The sequence below is a fragment of the Labeo rohita genome, chromosome 5, assembly GCF_022985175.1.
Source record: "Labeo rohita strain BAU-BD-2019 chromosome 5, IGBB_LRoh.1.0, whole genome shotgun sequence".
NCBI classification, from domain to species: Eukaryota; Metazoa; Chordata; class Actinopteri; order Cypriniformes; family Cyprinidae; genus Labeo; species Labeo rohita.
The window spans coordinates 28,368,549-28,389,335 of NC_066873.1; the positions used below are offsets into that span (position 1 = coordinate 28,368,549).

The 20,787-nt window shown below is 36.4% G+C and overlaps 1 long non-coding RNA gene across 1 annotated transcript; it reads left to right on the plus strand.

Annotated features, from left to right (window-relative positions):
- The first annotated feature begins 10,878 nt into the window (after positions 1-10,878).
- Positions 10,879-14,282, plus strand: LOC127164924 (uncharacterized). The gene is made up of 3 exons (XR_007827722.1): positions 10,879-10,972; positions 13,784-13,940; positions 14,202-14,282. It is a non-coding gene; the product is annotated as an uncharacterized LOC127164924 (long non-coding RNA).
- Positions 14,283-20,787: the final 6,505 nt, after the last annotated feature.

Sequence of the window (20,787 nt, forward strand, 5' to 3'; positions counted from 1 at the left end):
CTAATGTCTTGAACTAACAAAAGAACAATCCACAGGCAATGACGAGCTTTTGTAAGAACTAAAGCAAAACACTTTCAGAGTTAAAACATGAAACATCCCATGAATCATTCATGAGGAATCATTCATTATTTGAAAACCAAAATATGGAGAAGTTACAAATGGAGAAGTTGTCAGTAAGTAACTGTTCTTATTCTTTTATCAATATGTTAAATCATAACATTTTATCAATATGTAGAAAGCATAAAAAATGGTATCTTTAAATGGCATATTTACCATATTTGGTGTTCCCCATGAGAACAACATCTCAATTTCAGAATACTTTATCCATGCTTTAAAGAGCTAGCAAACAAGGAACTCTAAAACTTAAAACAGGCATTCCAGAAGGTGAAGGTAATAGCTGGGGGAAAAAATCCAAGGGGATAATTCAACGTAGAGTCTCAGTGGCTTTAATGTTTCCCATTAATCTGCACACACACACAATTTGTAAAGGAACTGGGGCTTCACTGTGACGTCATATGTTTTCATTCTGATTGAGTGTGTACCGGTGAGTGCTTAGAGTGTCCTTCCCATTTGACATGCTGCTTATGCCATAAATGGCAGGGAATTTTGACGTTTTATTAGGAAAGTTTTATGTGTGCTGATAAGCTGACGTATTGAGGTTACTTGATAAGCTGCTGCTTGGAAAAAAAAAAGTTTTATTGTTTCAAAAAATCTCAGCAAGTACATTTCCCTTTTTGTACATTTGTGTTATGTTGGTGGCTGCTGCTTAGCATTATCATTTGCAGTCTGCTCAGAAACTTTGGGTTTTGGTATAAAATGAGTTCCCTTGATACATCTGGTTAGTTTTAATGGATTATCGAACAAAAATATTTACAATGTGTTTACTGCGCTTAAGAACAGATTTTAGCAATGCTTAAAGAGATTTATTTAAAAATGACTTACGTCTAAATACTAAACATGGTCTAAATAAATAAAAAAAATGAATGAATGAAAAAAGAAAAGGAAAGGACGTGATGTGTGGCCACGTATGGTGTGTTTGAATGACTTCAGCACTTCTGCGGCCGCAGGGCATCGCTAGTTTCTCACACTGCTCTTGTGTGATCTTGGTCCACTCTTCTTCATAGTTTGGTAAGTGTGGTAGGTTTCTTAGCCATAAATTTGTCAGCAAAGATTTTCCAGTGATTTTCAGTCGGGGTCAGATCAGGATTCTGGGCCGGTGATTTAATTATTTCAGTGTTTTTAGTTTCAAGGAATTGCTGTACCCATTTTGCAGTCTGACGGGGACATTGTCTTGCATTAAAATTTGCAGGCTGATTAGGTACAAAAGTGAAAAGGTACATCTTTGTACATTACCTACCCCTAAACAGTACATATTAGTACCTAAAGGTGTATTTTATTACTTTGAAAGTACATATTGGTACCTTAAAGGCACATATTTGTACCTTTTCACTTTTGTATCTTAGGGTACCACCCCAGCAACAGAACTGTTTATTTTTTTCTGACATGTTGCTGAAGGAGGTTCTGATAAACATTTTTCACCTTTTACTGACTTCTTTCCTCTGTCTGACGCTTAACAAAATGTGTCCCATCGGACTCAAATAAATTAAACATGCTCTTATCACTGACGTGAACTTTGGACCAGTTCTCATCTCTCCACACAACATACTCCTCAGCAAATGTGAGCCTAGCCTTTCGATTATTTCTGATGACAAGAGACTTGGTCACTGCAGAGTGCACTTTCAGTCTGACCTTTACTTAAACATGCTTTTCAGCACTGAACTGGCAAGCAATTTCAGCTGCAGTGTTGAACCGATTTCCCACTTACATGTACGACCAGCCTTTGGGGACTTGAATGAATTAGTGTCTTTGTAAAGCTAGAATATTCAAGAAATCACAGATTTACAATAGGGCTGCAATGATTCCTCGATTTTATTTGTGTATTCGGTTTTTAAAATCCTCAATTGCATTTTTCCCGTGTCGAGTGATCAGCAAAATACTGAAAGTGGTGCATTCCACATATTAAACCCATTTAAAAATCATCATAAAGCATACTGCTATTAAGAATTCATAAGCACTACGATTCAGTAATCTAAATACATGCGAAGCAAATAATATAATTATTCATGTAGGTTACGTAATACGTGCATCTCAAAACAGCTCCGTTCACAGTAAATGCTGCTACACAAACTGTTATCATTTACATGTGTGGAGCGTCTCAAACTCCATCTCTGTGTGTTGTTGTGAGTTTGGGTTTATTATAACATTCCTCTATTATCTGTTAAGTTTTTATACTGTGCTTTAGAATATAATTAGGAAATTGTAGGTTGTTCTCTAATCTGATGTTTGATTTATGTTCAGTCCTGTGTTGTTTTCCCACAAAGGAAACAAAGCCATACTGGTTTCGAATGGCCTGAGGGTGAGTATATGATGACAGAATTTTCAGTTTTGGGTGAACTATCCCTTTAAACATGCTTCTCATAAAAATGATAGCATAAGTTTAGAAATCTTTGATTGTAGAATTGTAGAAAAAAAATCAGTTTTTAATTTAGTTTTTTAACTCCCTGAGGCCCTGTGTTGTCTTGTTTTTTAAATGTTCAGAATAAGATTAAATCATGCCATACTTGCAATGTTTGTAATTAATTTGGTACTGAACAGAGGCAAGATGGATGTTGACAGACATAGAGATTTTTGCTGATTGATTGATAACACACACACCCCAGCTGCACTTTCTCTTAGGAACCCTCCTTGCAAATGTTGAATGTGAAAATAATTGGAAGTACAAAATCAAAACAAACATCATGCAATGTGAGATGAAACAATGTGTAAATCACAGATTTTTCACTAAATGGCTCCAGCGGATAACATTTCAGAGACAGCTTGAGCTCATTGTGTTGTTACGAGTAACACATAGAGGTATTTCGTTTAGTGAAATAACAGCTCACAAATACAGAAAACAAAATGCAATAATAAGACTACAGACAAGCCATTTGAACAAAATCATTGGTGTAAACATTGGCACCATCCTCACTTGTTGACAGCTTCCTCAGCCTTCTGTGAGATCATGTTTGTTCATTTGTCAGTCCTAGAACCGACCGTTTACTGAAAGTAATGACCTGAACCAAACATTGAAAATGGCTTTTTATGCCTTTTCTTCTGTAGTCATTTTTCCTGTAGTCAGTATTTTTATCACATAACAAAGCATTGTTGAATTATGTTTTGTGTATACAGCAGCAACGTGAGATACTAAGTATGTGCATACTGGCATGGTATAAGCCTAACGCTCAAGGGCCACATCCCAACATTTATAGATGACACTTCTGAGCGGGAACCATTAGACAGTCAATCTAACAAAGAATCAACTTGTCAACCACAGTCCATCTGATTGACGGTTTCTTTCCAAAAAAATTGATAGAGCTTCCAAGACAACAGCAAAGCAGACCAAACAAACACACAGAGGCATATACAAAGCCAATATCCATCATAAATAATGAAAGACTACGCCTGTACTGTTTGTTCAAACGGAGATGGTGAAACAGAAAGGGAAGGGGTCCTGCAGTGACGATAGAAAGGGGGGCTGACACAAAATGAAGTTTGTGAACCTCTCTCATTTAATCTTCTTTATCACTCCACACCCAAGAGTTTGTTTTAGATGGCAACTTGCATGGTAGTATTACAGCTTATGTTATTGCAGAACATGTTTTATTTGGGAAAAATGGAAAATCCCCTGTTTTTTTGTCCAGCCATGCTTACCATAAATCTATAGATATGCTATGGCAAGTGTGGAGTGTGAAAGAAGATATGTTTATTTCTGCTTGTGCTGACGTTAATATAAGAGAAAGTGAGAAGGTTCATTTAGCTGCCAGGAGCAGTTTGAATCATTTTTGTGTGGCCAGGTTTGTGCTGCAGTCGTGACATCTTTTTAATATCTGACTCAATAGCATCGATCCATTGATTCATCAATCCTTCAGTTGATCCAACTTAACAATGCCTTAGCATCTAACTAGAAAACACCAAAACAACCGCCTTGCAACTCTAGCAACCAATCAAAACACTGTTCTAACTGCCTAGCAATTGCCTAACCACATCAAACTGACGGTCTTCCCATTTTAATGTTTGACTGACTGCGCAAACAGTTGAAAACTTAAAGGGATAGCCCAAAAATGAAAATTCTGTCATTAATTACTCACCCTAATTTCATTCCCATAAAGACCCATAGGCACTTTGTTCATTTTCGGAACACAAGATATTTTTGATGAAATCTAAAAGCTTTCTGGCCCTGCATAAACAGCAATGCAACTACCATGTTCAAGGCCCAGAAAGGTAGTAGTGACATTGTTAAAATAGTCTATGTGACATCAGTGATTCAACTGTAATTTTATAAAGCTACGAGAATATTTTTTGTGCGCAAAGAAAACAAAAATAACAACTTATTTAACAATTTCTTCTCTTCCCTGTCTATACAGGGTCAGAAAGCTCTCAGATTTCATCAAAAATAACTTAATTTGTGTTCTGAAGACGAACGAAGGTCTTATGGGTTTTGGAACAATAAATTAAAGGGTTAGTTTACCCAAAAATGAAAATTAGCCCATAATTTACTCACCCTCCAGGCATCCTAGGTGTATATGACTTCCTTCTTTTAGACAAATCCAGTCGGAGTATTAAAAATCATCCTGGCATTTCCAAGCTTTATCATTGCATGGGCGGGTGTTTCTCCTCATCAGTCCAAAACAAGTCCAATAAAGTGCATCCATCCATAATAAAAGTGCCTCACACAGCTCCAGGGGGTGAATAAAGGCCTCCTGTAGCGAATAGATGCATTTTTGTAAGAAAAATATACATTTTTAAAACGTGAGAATCACTTTAATCTAGCTTGCGCTGGCTGGTCGTACCTGGAAGCAGCTCCAGGCGGATGACGTAATTCGTCTCCGTTGCACATGCGCCACTCGGAAGTGACGAACGTGAACGTGCCGTGGAGAGATCAGAACAAAACGACGGTCATGAATTAGAAGTTCAAAACGAGGATTTTTTAAAAATTTTTAAAAAGGAAAATGTCAGAGGATTTTGATATAAACCAAAATGAGACTGGCTTCCCTTTGCTAAAGTAAGGAAACCAATGATCGGAAATGCCAGAATAATTTTTAACATAACTCTGATTGGATTCGTCTAAACAAAGGAAGTTATATACACGTAGGATGTCTGGAGGTTTATGGGTTAATTATGGGCTAATTTTCATTTTTGGGTGAACTATCCCTATCTCCTCAGTTATTTTAAACTTTCAGATTTGTCTAGCCAGTATCAGAGCCTGTTTTGCTGAACATTACCAGTCAGGTTTATTTACTAGTAGTTATTAACAGTCATTCAGGTTTTTGCTGATAGCTACACAACCTGATATATTTTTCTCTAATTCACCAGTGAGTCTCACTGTCTCAAAGTGGTGTTTTGTGTGGAAAAAGTCCAAGAGCAAATCTGTGTGTTTGTCAAGAAAGAAACACCCTATAAACCAGGGCTGTAAACTAAGCAAACCATGAGAGCATGCTTCCATCATTCCCAACGGCACCCACCTGTATTCCACCATGTTGTCAGATTGTTTGAAAGATGTGTCACTGAGCTTTTATTCCACCTCAGGGGTGCTGGTTAATTGTAAGCAGTTTCCTTTCTCTCTGGCACGCGCCTGGTAATATGAAGCTTGGACGTTTACGGTTCCGTGGTGAGAAATAAAACGCCTGCATGCCAGTGAGCTCACTATTTCTCCCATGTTCCTCAGCATCTTAAATAGCAGGTGAAACAGGTTTTTTTGTTCTGTGAAATGCTCCTTTGATGAGCCTGGGTTTACTTTGTCTCTCCTCTGAGGTGTTAAGATCACATTGTCCATCACCACTGCGTTTTTATGAACTCCAGACTGAGGGATAAGAACGCAGAGTGAGAAACAGATGCACTGTCTGCTTATGCCATACAGGACAATTCAGTGCAGCTTTTGTTTTTAGAACTTATCACAGTGTTTTGTGATTTACACGTTATGAACACTGGGTTGATGTGAAATTCAAACTGAAAACAGTTAGATTTAAATGTACTTGACCTAAAAATGTTTTTGCAGTTTGTTTCCATTGTACAAAAATGGAAGGTTGAGAAAACTCAAAATAGAATGTTTTCACATTTGTCAATTTTACATACAGTAAAAATGTTTATCTTTTATGCAATAAAAATATTGCAATAAAACATAACTGTGAAAAGTAAAGATTTTAAATGCACAATCAAATGCTGAACTTTAAAGGGATAGTTCACCCAAAAATGAAAATTCTGTCATTAATTACTCACCCTCATGTAGTTCCAAACCCATAAGTCTTTCATTCATCTTCAGAACACAAATGAAGATATTCTTGATGAAATCTGAGAGCTTTCTGACCCTTCATAGACAGCAGTGCAACTACCACATTGAAGGCCCAGAAAGGTAGTAAGGATATTGTTAAAATAGTCCATGTGACATCAGTAGCTCAACCTTAATTTAATGAAGCTACAAGCATTTTTTTTTGTGTGTGTGTGTGCAAAGAAAACAAAAATTATGGCTTATTCAACAATTTCTTCTCTTCCCTGTCAGTCTTCGACACGCACTCTCGATAGTGCCACGTCCAACTTTCTGGGCCTTAAACATGGAAGTTGCATTGCTAACTATGCAGGGTCAGAAAGCTCTCGGATCTTCATTTGTGTTTACGAAGATGTTCAAAAATCGTATGATTTGGAATGACATGAAGGTAAGTAATTAATGACAGAATTTTCATTTTTGGGTGAACCATCCCTTTAAAATCTGTTTGCCATTAAAAATCATTTCTAATAAACATGAAAATATCTTATGCAGAAGAAAGTTATACAGGCTTGGAACAACATGAAAGTAAGAGAATAATGACAAAATGTTCATTTTTGGGCTGAACGATCTCTTTAAAGTATCCTTAAAACTGACCAGGGTTGCGTTTCCCAAAACCATCGTTAGCCAACTATGGACGCAAGTTCCACTGTTACCGGCATAGTTCAAAGATTCTGTGTTTCCCAAAACCACAGTACAAACATTCGCAAACAATGCCACAGACCTGTGACCTGTGGTTAGAAGTGTGGTTTCTTGTTAGTAAGACATATGGACTTAAATAAATTCTGTATAAGCAAATAAGCAATAAGCAAGGTAACATGCAGTACAATCTATTTCTTCCTATCTATTTAAATATTTATGCATTTTAATTTAGATTTTTTTGCGCATTCTCAATAAGCGCTGTTTTTGAAGAGTGCGAACATGGATAAATGTCTGGGGAAACCCGCAGTATGATATAGAAAGGAACCCACGATGAATTAAACATCAAATAAAGCAAAATGACAGGGAACAAAAATAATAAATTAGTCATCAGGTGCCATGTTCAATACTTCTCGAAGATCTCGAATCAATTAATTAGCAGAAGTTATTACTCCACCACATGCATGTGACATCATTAACAACAGCCCTATAGAGCAGCCCTTTGGAGCAGACGTCACAGTTATGTCACTTGCTGGTGTGTGTGCATTGTAGTGGCAGGAAACACTGGTAACAAGTGGATGGAACCCGGTGTTCTGACAATTTGTGCTACCCTGTCAGATTTTGCTACCTCCCATTAAAACAGATGGTAGCATAATTCGACAGTGAAAAATGCTACCTATCAGATTTTGCTTCCAGCATGATATTAATATTGTGTGAGGCTTTATTAACGTGTACACCTACCCCAACCTTAAACATAACATTACAGTATGAAAAACACAGTGTTGGTAGCACAATCTGACAGGTAGCATTATTTGTTAAAACACCTGCAAAATCCATGGAGTAAGAGAAAAAAATGTATTGCTGTGTCTTTGGATATCCATGAAAAACTCAAATTCACTGCGCTCAACTTTTTGCTTCTGTGCGTCGATCAATCAGCAACATATATTTAAGTAACGTATGCTCTGTTGCTAAATAATAAATTGTAAATTATCAAGAAGATTGAGCGAGTATGGATCCTTTGCTTAAATATATCTGCCTTTGGATATCAGAATTGGAATGCAAATCATTTTTATAGAATATTGTCATCAAATACACCATTTGAAGCTAAATGCAGACATTTAAACAGACAGACTATGAATGAAACCTGCTATGATTACCCTACTTTTAAATCATAAATCTGATTTACATAATATGTATGTCTACATAATATTCACATATGCAGTTCATATGGACATATTGTATTAGCCCTACAGTTACAGCATGAAATACTATTTAAACCTATAACATTTTACATAAAATTTACTTATTTTATCTCACAATTCTGACTTTATTTCTCGCAAATGCAAGTTTATATCTTGTATTTCAGACTTTATAACTCAAATTAACTTGAGGGGAAAAAAAGGCAGAAATATGGGATATAAACTCATGATTCTAAGCCGAGGGGGAAACGAGAGAATGACTAGTTGAATTTTTCCTATCAGAATTGTGATATGATCTTGGAATTGTGGGAATTAAGTCAGAATTTGGAAATTATTATTTTTTTGTTCTTTTATTCCATGGCTTCCATAGACTTGAAAACTGTCATTTTCAAGTTCCGCCCATAAAAAAGTGCCATTACTCATCACAGAATTGGTCTATATCATTGAACTAATGACATAGATGCGACTGTGTTCAGGAAACAGTCGTGAATAGCCAATTCATTTCCACAACAATGCGTCGTACTATATACATCGCATGGTTGAGACATTTCATGCAAAATTTGCTAAAAATCTAAGCACAAACTTCGCTGAAGTAGACAGCATCTGATTTGAATCATCACATAATCATTCCTGTTTTTGTAACCTCATGGAATTTCTATTTTTCTTGCGTCAATAGCATGATTGAACACAGGATCAGGTGTGTGCCATGTTGAGGTGGGTTTGTGGTGGGATACAACAGGTCCACTGAGACCTTGTTCTGGAACATTATACTGTAAACTCTAATCCAAACCCTGCCAGCTATTGGTATTGTAAACTTGTGAGTCTCAAGGGGTAGATTTTACCCCAGGCCTGTCAGAGGATATTACTATTAAACATTACATCAGGTAAAACACATTACAGTCTTGGGCTCAGATGACTTCATACAAGATGTTTATGGTTTTCATTCAATCTGTCTTTATAGAAGGTACGCTGTACTGGTTGTGATAGAAACAGTTTGTGTATCAGAGACAAATGTTATGCCTTCGACTTGTCATCATGCACATTTTAACACTGTGAAACATTTAACCAGGTCCAGTAGAATAGAATATCTTATAACCAAACATTTCATATGGCAGTTTGTGTTTTGACCAATCAACATTTGTTTCACGAAGCCACTTGTGCTTAAACATTATTGTTTATTATTTGTGCAATCAGATGTTTTAGTGTTTTCTGCCTGCTTATGTCCCTGTCATCAGGTTTCACAGCTTGTTTTACTCTAAAACAGTATGAGAAACCAGGAAAGAGACAAAGTGCGAAAGAAAGTGTGGATTGCATTACCTTATTCAGTAAGGTTCTACTCCAGCCTGACCACACAAGTACAGTTTTCCTCATTCGAGAACAAGAAAAGCTCAGCTTTAGGTTTGAGGATTAACCACATTTTTCTGTGACTATAAATTGAGGCTAATTTAATGCCTTGAGGTTTGGAAAAAGTCACTGTTTGAAGGTTTCACAACTGCGGTTTTTGAAATCACAAATCATATCATTTCCTTTGAAGGCTTCCAAGAAAACTGATAAACACTAAACACATTCAATATTGTGGTCATTACTTTTGGACTAAATTTATGCTTTTTCCCAATAGAAAACCAACCGCTGTCCTCAAGGACGACAGTTTCACAATGACAAGTCATGCCAGATTTGTTGGATTAAATGTCAATTCACAGTTTAGAGTATATGTTTGCAGATGTGGTCGTTTAAAAAAAAATTAAAGGTATTAATAAGTTTTATTCTATTTTTTTTAATGTAGCTCTGTTCTGATTAAGCTATTTCACATAATATTTTTCTCATAACACAGACAAAACAACTGCATTTAGACAATATGATCCTGTTGAGAGTTTCCCCCTATAGGTTTATGGCTTTGGGGGGATTTCAATTAGACTATATTTTGCTGAGCGTGTTATTGTGCTGGTATCTTAAGGAGTACCGTGGACAGCTGGACTTCTGAATTTGCCAGCAGTGATAGCAGTGATATAAATATATTTTTTCCAGTAAGTTTAAATTGATTTTTACCTTTATAAAGCTATTTTTTGAGTTAAATTCTTACATTTAACCAGTCAATTGGAATAATAAGACATTTAAGCTGTTACCAAACAAATGAAATCAGTATCAACAAAATTCAATTTGCAATGCAGAGGAAACACAGAAGCTGCATCTGAAGTGTCATGTAGATGTATTTACACAGTTTATTGCAGCTCAGAGCGACATGGAATGCTTTAACCTGCAGATACAAATACATAAATAATGTTTAGATATTTTGAAATTATTTAAAAATGAAAAGAAAGGCTACTTTAAGTGTGAAATTAAAACCGCCAGTAGGTGGCAGCAAGTCACTGTTAAGTGAGTCAGTGCAATTGAACCGAATCATTTAAACGGTTAATATAATGGTAGGGGAAACACTGCTGTTTAAATGTTTACATCAACTCTTATAATTGTTAGGCTATATCTACATTAATCCGGACACATTTGAAAACGGAGTTTTTTAGTTTTACAACAATCTCTGTTCACATTAGCGTTTTCAAGCGTTTTCCAAATGTTTCTCATCCACATTGAAACGTAGGAAAACGTTAAATTCACCATACTGCGCATGCGTAAAAACTCACTGAGACGTTACAGACATAAGTTTTTACGCAATTCTTGGCAGGATCATTTATTTACGGACATATGCCATGTCGCGCACTCTCACGTTTGATCTAAAAAGCAGCTGCCCTCACGTTTAGCTGCAGCAGTCAGGACAGCAACTGTGAGTACATTTTCTGTCATCTTTTTAGGACTGTAATATGAAAAGTGTACAAATATATCTTTAGCAGCAGTGTGAAAGTGAATAGCACATAACAGCCACAATTACAGGCGTCATTGTTTTCAAAAGCCTCCATTTTTCAAAGTCCACACTGCAACGCGAAAACTGCGTTTTCAAATTTATCCACTTTGGAGAGCCGAATGTTTTGTATCGCCGTATGATTTCCGAGGAATTCACGGAATTTGTCATAGTTTGAATGAATTAATCATAGGTCGGTCATTACACTTTAAACAAATCGCGTTGTGGACTAGTATCTGTAAATATTACGCCGCAAAATTCCATTTAAATATGAATCCTGCATGTTCTGCGTGTCTCTTTATGAATGAATGGTGCAGACGCAGGCGCGGTTTCCTTTACTACACACAAGCGCGCGTGACGCTCCAGGTGATTTCAGCGTCTGCCATAAAAAATGCATGAACAACATCTCCAGAACTGCTCTGAGAGTACTAGTGAGCAGTTCACTGGTTCATTTGAGTAAACCAGGGTTATATACTCACAGAAATGTAAAGGTATTTTACGGAAACCTGTCAAAATAAAAGTTCGGTTTAGCTTGTAGACATTGTGGCAGAAATACATTACAGTCATTCAGTCGAAGGTATGTACCTACAGTACTACTACTACTACTACTACTGTTGAAAAATTAATAAAACTTTGTTACACGATATTTCTCCCATCTTTTATATTTTATTAGTGCACCCCCTTTATTTGCCAAAAATAAAATTTAATTTTCATGAATAAAAAGATAAATTAATATTTTATGCCTTTATTTCATAACCAGAAAAATTTAAATACACAACACATCATTTCATAAGGCTGTTGTAGAAATAAATAAAAGTTGTTTTATGCATTTAAATAAATAGACATGCTAAAACAAATCTGATAACATTAAAATACAAGGTGAGAAGAAATAAAACGCTTCATAGGGCCCTAAACATAACTTAACTCTTGATAACTTGGCGTTAAATTGTATAAGTTTCTTTGTTTTAATTAATTAGACATGTTTTTTGATTAATAAAATGAAATTTAGCCATTAAAAAGGAGTCCAGAAAAATTAAAACAGAAAAAAAAAAAAAAAAAAAATTAAAAAAAAAAAATGGGGCCCTATTTTTGCATGCAAATATATATATTTTAAATGTATTAGTTTATTTGTGTAATATATTTTTGTAAAGTTATAATTTTGTGATAATACTTTGGTATGTTTGCTATTTGCAGTGATTACTATTTACTGTTTTTTCATAGTGTAACAATGTTGTTTTGTGGCACTGCTTTGGCAAAGTATCTGTCAAATGAACTTTAATCGAAAGCACAATATGACTTTGCTCACACGGTGAGTTCATGATCCAATGTTATTAGAGTATCAGAAGAGGGGTAAGGTCATCTACCTTTTTTCTTTATGTTTGCACACTGAACATGCGTTAACTTACAGCTCTTATTTTTGAACTCTCAAAGTGCACCAGATTAATGAATTTAACTTTAAAATATATCCAATTTTCTCCTGCGGGGCATGCCCCCAGACCTCCCTAGAAGGATCCAGGTTCACCCACCTGTGTCTAACAAAATCTTACGTAATTATGATGTAAGCTCCCATCCACCACTACTAGTCCCTGATCTTTTGCCACCAGCCCCTGATGTTTTCAAATCCTAGAAACACCCCTGTGATAGGTTATTGAGTTATTGATCCGCATGCTTTTTTCCACTTCTTAATTGTCAATCAAAATTTTGTAACTCAACATTCTGGTGAATTTTGTCCTGTGGAAAATATGTAAATGCCTAATGTAGCTTCTGAAGGACTGAAGATTTATTTTTTCATCTATTGTATTTGTATTAATTCTGCAAGTGATTTATAAGCTAAGGAGACAAAAAGCTCATTCAAAAGAGTCCAGTATGTTCTAATATGCATATGCCAATTGAACAGTAAACAAACGTGCTCTTTCGTTGCTCAATTATATCTTGATGAATGTAAGTTCTTAGATACAATGTCATTTTGAAAACACTTAGAAGACATTTTGGTCACCACACATATTTAATTTATGCTCCATTAGAGTGTCTGTCCTTTAAGAAATAATTTCAGACTGTAAGGAGAGTTCACTATCTTAGGCCAGCTCATCTTAAATCTCACCGTCTTGGATTCACATTCAGTTCTTGTTCTTCTGTTTTCCTATTTTAAGGTGTAAAAGTTTATCTCAAGAGCCTCTTTTCAGTCCACCTGTCTTTGCTTCTCATTTGCCCATCTTTTTCCAGCTCGCTTTTTCTTTTAAAATTGATGACTGCTGCTTTCCTACTTCACTGCTTTTTAATTTCCCTTATGCTTTTGCTGTCTTTTATCTGTGTTCCTCCTGTGTTTTGCTAAGAGGTCTTCCAGGCTCTGCTCCAGACTTATGTAACAGCACAGGTTCATTTTTTAATTTACTGCACAGGTGTTCAGAGACACTTCATCGGCAGGTTAAAGCAAGCACATATTTTAGGGGAAAAAAATGAAATGGGGAAAGGGGGAGTTAGCTGGAAGAAGAGAAGGTGTGGTGAAATGCTGAAATAGTTTGGAATAATCCTGAAATTCTGATCTGATCCTCTAGAGTCTATAGTAATGACATCAAGTGATAGCTGATCTGTTGTACATCAAGGGAGCTATTTAAAAATGAGTTTGTTCTGTGCTGTAAGTTGAGAGAATCTTAGATATATTGAGCTTTTATTTGTGTGGATATACTCAGATTTCATCTAAAATTTACATTTTACTTGTCTTTTTCTTGTCTACAGAGCTTCTGATCTTTCAGAACACACAAATATTTGGAGATGATGGCTGAAAGGAGAATACAGTCCAAGCTCCCATCACAAAAAAACATAACTTATCCACACAGTGGGACTGTTACTTCATGGCTGATGATACGTAGAAATCACACTGCTTCCATGCTATGTATGAGAATACTTTTTTTTGCAGTTGTTATATCAGGCAATATCAATGAAAATATATCTAATGCACTAATACTTATTTCACAATCACAGTAACATTCATTAGTAAAACTTTAGACATATAAACTAACATGAACAGTGTAAAATACTATCTATGCTAAAAAAAAATGGCCATTCACAGTGATGGTTGCAACTGAAGTGATGGCTGAATTAAATTTCTCTGTTATTTGTTTATATTACAATATATTAAAATTATCTGTTGCAGATCAAATGGCATTGGTGACATAATTTTTCATCATGTATTCCCTTGAGCTACAAAAGAAGAGTGGTTTTGACATCATACAAGGCAAGTGATCAATAGGTGACATTTCAGTCTTCCTTGCATAGTGTCTTTCATTGAAAAGAATTTATATTTTTCAGCAAGGATGCATTAAATTGATCAAATGGTACAATAATATTTCTCTTAAATATATACATTAATTTGTGTGTATTTATATATGCATAATAATAACACACAGTACACACACATATATTAGGCAATCTCAAACTTTTATTTTGTATCACAATTAATTGTTTGACAGACCTAATTTTAAAATACAGGTGCATCTCAGTAAATTAGAATGTCGTTGAAAAGTTTATTTATTTCAGTAATTTAACTCAAATTGTGAAACTCATGTATTAAATAAATTCAGTGCACACAGACTGAAGTAGCTTAAGTCTTTGGTTCTTTTAATTGTGATGATTTTGGATTACGTTTAACAAAAACCCTCCAATTCACTCAACAAATTAGAATATGGTGAAATTCCAATCAGCTAATCAACTTCAAACACCTGCAAAGGTTTCCTGAGCCTTTAAAATGGTCTCTCAGTTTGGTTCACTAAGCTACACAACCATGGGGAAGACTGCTGATCTGATTGTCCAGAAGACAATCACTGATACCCTTCACAAGGAGGGTTAAGCCACAAACATTCATTGCCAAAGAAGCTGGCTGTTCACAGAGTGCTGTATCCAAGCATGTTAACAGAAAGTTGAGTGGAAGGAAAAAGTGTGGAAGAAAAAGATGCACAATCAACTGAGAGAAGCGCAGCCTTGAGAGGCTTGTCAAGCAAAATCGATTCAAGAATTTGGGTGAACTTCACAAGGAATGGACTGAGGCTGGGGTCAAGGCATCAAGAGCCACCACACACAGACATGTCAAGGAATTTGGCTACAGTTGTCGTATTCCTCTTGTTAAGCCACTCCTGAACCACAGACAATGTCAGAAGCGTCTTACCTGGGCTAAGGAGAAGAGGAAATGGACTGTTGCCCAGTGGTCCAAAGTCCTCTTTTCAGATGAGAGCAAGTTTTGTATTTCATTTGGAAACCAAGGTCCTAGAGTTGCTTGAAGTCCATCGTTAAGTTTCCACAGTCTGTGATGATTTGAGGTGCAATGTCATCTGCTGGTTTTGGTCCACTGTGTTTTTGGAAAACCAAAGTCACTGCACCCATTTACCAAGAAATTTTAGAGCACTTCATGCTTCCTTCTGCTGACCAGCTTTTTAAAGAGGCTGATTTCATTTTCCAGCAGGATTTGGCACCTGCCCACACTGCCAAAAGTTGGTTAAATGACCATGGTGTTGGTGTGCTTGACTCGCCAGCAAACTCACCAGACCTGAACCCCACAGAGAATCTATGGGGTATTATCAAGAGGAAAATTAGAAACAAGAGACCAAAAAATGCAGATGAGCTGAAGGCCACTGTCAAAGAAACCTGGGCTTTCATACCACTTCAGCAGTGCCACCTCCATGCCACGGCGAATTGAGGCAATAATTAAAGCAAAAGGAGCCCCTACCAAGTATTGAGTACATATACAGTAAATGAACATACTTTTCAGAAGGCCAACAATTCACTAAAAAAAATTTTTTTATTGGTCTTATGGAGTATTCTAATTTGTTGAGATAGTGAATTGGTGGGTTTTTGTTAAATGTGAGCCAAAATCATCACAATTAAAAGAACCAAAGACTTAAACTACTTCAGTCTGAGTGCATTGCATTTGTTTTTGATTTTAAAAATGCTGCCTTAGTGAGAGACCTTTAAAAACATTTAAAAATATTAACTTTCAAATGGTATATCCTTGCGTTTTCACTCTCCAGTGGTTTGTTCCATATGTCTGATTTCGACAAGTTCACAGTTGTTCTTAGGCTGAATAAATTTTGGTTTTCAGCTTATCTTGCCACTTTGAGAGTCCTACTGAGCACTCCTACTGAGGACTCTAAATTGCACCTGTAGTTTGAAAGCTACCAAGGCTAATGGCCACTTGTTCTGGCAGTCCAGCTTATTGGAATCAGCTAAAGATGACTGCAGTGAATGCTTTCCAAACTGCATGCAATCATGGAAATGAATCCCAAGCCCTGCATGATACACTGCTCAGACAAAAGAGCCTCTTCAGCAGCCGACTGAATGTAACACATCCCCTGAAAGCAAAAAACAGGCACACGTTTGTTCCAACAGCCATCAGGCTCAGCTATGCATCCCCCAGCCAGCTAAACAAAATCAGACTAATTGGTGGCTGTTGAAGCTCTATGGACTCCGTACTAACTATTTAGTCATTGTCATAAAAGCAAGTCAAGGCTATCAGGAACCTAATGGAAGTTTCCTACTATTATGGCACTCACTAACTATGAAATGCCAGTTATTATATAGACATTCTGCCTTATTGTGTTAATTTAGTTTTTTGGCTTCAGCCTCTCACATTTGAAGATTCCCTTATGCACATGGTTTACAATCTATAAAAATCTCAGTCCAGGAATTGATGTGGTCAGGCACATAAGGCCATTTTACAATCATTCCAAATGCTTTTTCTTCAGGCAGTTTCTCTTTTAATTGAAATACTGGGGCTGTAATTCTTAACTATTCCGTGTGTGGAGAGAATCTTTTTTTAATGTCATTCCTTCGGTTTGAACTGTTGCAGTTATAGCCAACCTTGCCATGTAGAATTAAATTCAGCATGTGTGTGGATGCTATAAACATAGAGGCTGTTTGTGATTATACCACCCATTGGAGATCACACAGCGGGCTATTGTAAACAAACATCCATGCTCCTCAAGGGGCACAGGCTTACAGCTATAGCGTTCAACTCAAACAATCTCCCAAAAGTGAAGTCATTGTAGACGTAATGAACTGTTGTATGAGTTTGACTGCAGCATGTTTGACTCTAATGCAACAAAAACATGATTTTTCGTGATGACATGACAGGCAAAACAAATAGACAAATGGTTGGGTTTAGTCATTAGTACCAGCCAGCAGAATTGTAAAAGTATATCTTACATTTTTTTTCTTTATCACACAAGTAGCTGTGCGATATGGCTGTATATCAGCAATGGCTGTGAGAGAGACCAAAGACTAGATTTACCCAAAACAAATTATTTCATGTTTGACCACCATAGAGACATTAAAGCCAGCAGCAAATTCCAGAAGATCTGGCCGAGGTAAAGCTACTCTCGGCGGGTTCATGAGCACTGTACGCTCTCTGACGCCCTGGAGCTCAAATCTCTGAAAACATCGAAGCAAATTTTCAAACAGACCTTAACTTTTTTAACAAACGCTTTTTTGAAGTTTAAACAAGTACATTCCCGCCTCAAAGAAACTCTTAAAACAACATTTTTTAAATTATAGCAGATTTAGCATATGCACAATACGAGTGTAGATTCAATTTATCTGGTAAAAAACATATTATCTTATATTAGCACAGCTGTTTTTGTGAGCACGTTTAACTTTAATGTGATCCAAAACACACATTCAGCCATTCATAGGTGAAGTCACAGTTATTCCGAGCAGAATTATTATTTTTTTTTTTTTGAGTGACACCATGTCTTGTTTATTAGTAATATGAGGATCTGTTAGCAACCATGAGTGTTTTGCCCATTGCTTTGGTCACTCATAATTAGTAGTAGACCCATTACTCAAGTCTGGAAACAATAGCGCCTGACATTCACTAAATTCTCAGTACTGTGTTGTTTATAAAGATGATGAAGTCGTCGATAATTTTAGAGTCCAAAATTGCCTATGTGGTTTTAAGGTTAGATGCGAGCATTTTAGAGTTTAAATCTTTACTATACATGATACATTTCATTGTCCCTCCCTTGAGGTTTGTGTGAGAGACTAATCATAAGATGAGAACAACATGCATTCCCAAAAAGTTCTCTCCCTCTCTCTCACACACAATCCATCTCTCTCCCTTTCTAACCTTAACAGCTGTTCCCAGGCCCTCAGCTCTTTTGTAAAAAGCTGTGGGGCTGAATTTAACGGTCACCATTTCCTGTTCATGTTCTTCAGCACAAATTATTTCGAAATGTGTCTGACAAAGGAAATGTGACGAATTTCAGTGAAACCTGATAACTGGAAAACACTACACTCTATTTTTCACTCTCGTTATGTTAGAAAATGTCTGTTATCTACTTAAAATTCTGATTACATTGACTGCAATGACCCAATAACATCACAATGACATCACATTGATTCTAAAACTTCTTTTTTTAATCTTAATAACCCTTTTTAATCACTTTTTATGGCATAGGAATTTCCTCACAGTCTCACTAAAAAAGTAATTTAAATGGATACAGAATAAAGTCAATTGCGATTAGCTTTCAGGTCTTTTGAAGTCTTTCATGTGATGATTTAATGACTTTTCCAAACATTTATGTGTATAATTTATTTTTACTTTCCTCAGATTTATTTGAATTTGAGTCTTGCAGATGTTTTAAGGTATGATGTTTGCTTAAACATACAGTTAAAACAAACAAACAAACTCCTATTGTAACAATTTGTCCAAAATTATAGCACTGAGAAACTTGAATGTGAATGTTAAGTTTAGTCTTAGAAATATGCTGACTATTTTTATAATAAATTACCTCATTTTAGTCCTGAGGCTGTGGCAGCAGTTTTTAGTTTAAACTTTTGAGCAGAGGAGAATTTGTCCTATGAGGATAAAATGATGTAATTATTTCATGATTACTCCTCTCAAAATATTTACTGTCAGTGCAGTAAAGATAACTGATCTGCAAATATTTTGAGATGAGCAATCATAATATTTTTTTCAAAAGAAACTAAACAACAACAAAAAAAAAACTATGTGTTTCTGTTGCAAATCAGCCAATAATTTGGTTAATTGCTTGAAATACTCCATCTAGAAAAGCAAATAATAAATATGTGCATTAGTTTTAATGGTGGACAGAATTTTAGGTTATTTCCTGAATTCACTATTGTATCGTGACAGACACTCAGCCACAGTGGTTACACAGAGCTGTTTTCTATCTGTGTCCGGTTCCTAGATTAAATGTCTCTGGCCAAATGTAATGCATATCATAAGTGTGCGGTCGATGGTGGAGTGATGACTCCATGCTGTCAATCAAACCTGGAGCTTTGTGTCCCTGGGTGGGGTTTCCCCCTTGGCTCCCCTCTGTAGGGCCGGGGCAAAACAGGCCGGCTTCCAATTTGGCCCTGTGGATTCAGCAAGGCGTGATCTCTGAGAGCGCCTGTGGTTTTTACGGTTTCGTTGCCAGGCCAAAGGAACGTGAGAGAGAGTACCGCAGAGAAAAAGGTTGCTGTAACATCCTGGTAAAGGACTATGAGAAAACAAGCTTTCAAAATCATCATTCAGATTTGGTTTTAATGGTGCTTATCTTTTCACCAACACAGCATTTTTGAGCTAGTTCCACACATTGCTGCTGAAGAGAGGGCGGGTTTGAGCTAGAAAAATAGTCTCCACATCGGACCATTAAGCATGAAAATATTGTCTCCAATCAGAAAACAACAACTACACCATTAAAAGTACCTAATACAGAAACTAAACACGCTACAAACATAAAAAAAAACTTATTTATAGCATCAAGATTTCCTTATGGATCTTTTCAAGATTGTTTGTTACAGGTTAATCATATTTGGTGCATCTGTGTTCATGCTTGGCACATGTTTGCAATTAAATCCTCCACTGCTTCCTTTGATTTATAGGTTGCTTTAGCCCGGTGGGTCATTAATGCCGTCTTCATTAGAGCTTGTTTACTGGATTAAACACACATTTGGAGAGCCAAGCTTAGCAAAACTTCTGCATCATGGAACAAGAAATAATCAGATCTCATTGGCAAGGCCCGGCCCATGGGCTTGAAGAGCTTTAAGCAAATAGGCCTAACTGGTGTGAAAATTGTTGTAACATTAAAATGCGCATAGAATACACATCAAACATGAAGAGTGGATTCTTTTTAAAGAGCAGGTCCTAATATTGTGTTGGAGTCCCCTACAACCAGGGTTGCCAGGTTTTCACAACAAAACCCACTCAGTTGCTACTCAAAACTAGCCCAAAAATAGCCCAATCATATTTTAAGGAGGGTCCCCCAGTAAAAATCGCATTCCAGGGGGGGTAAAATACACGTTTTTTGGTGGGGTTCCCCTGGTACAGTTTGCTTCAACCCACAGACCCGCAGGTAACACTGCCTGCTACATGTTTAAAAGCATCTAAGGTCAGTAAACGCTGTCATTTTCTCAGAATATACATTTAATATTAGAGATATTTTACAATGATTTCGAAACGTTTTTTTTCAAAGCATTCTGTTGCTAAAACCCTCCCTTCCACAAGCCTACTCTGCTGTGATTGGTCAGCAGGCCAAGTCTGTTTTGATTCGTCTTTCCATATACAATGCAAGCGAATTGTGCCCACAGCTAAAGTTTAGCTGCTAAACTGTAAATACTTCACAAAACAATAATGAGTGCTACCGTGACTAACTGATGAAACAGTACAGTTTATAAACAAAAATATGTCTACTGGAATGTGAAGAACAACAGACAAAAGACGCTCTGTGTCCTAACTTTTAATTAAT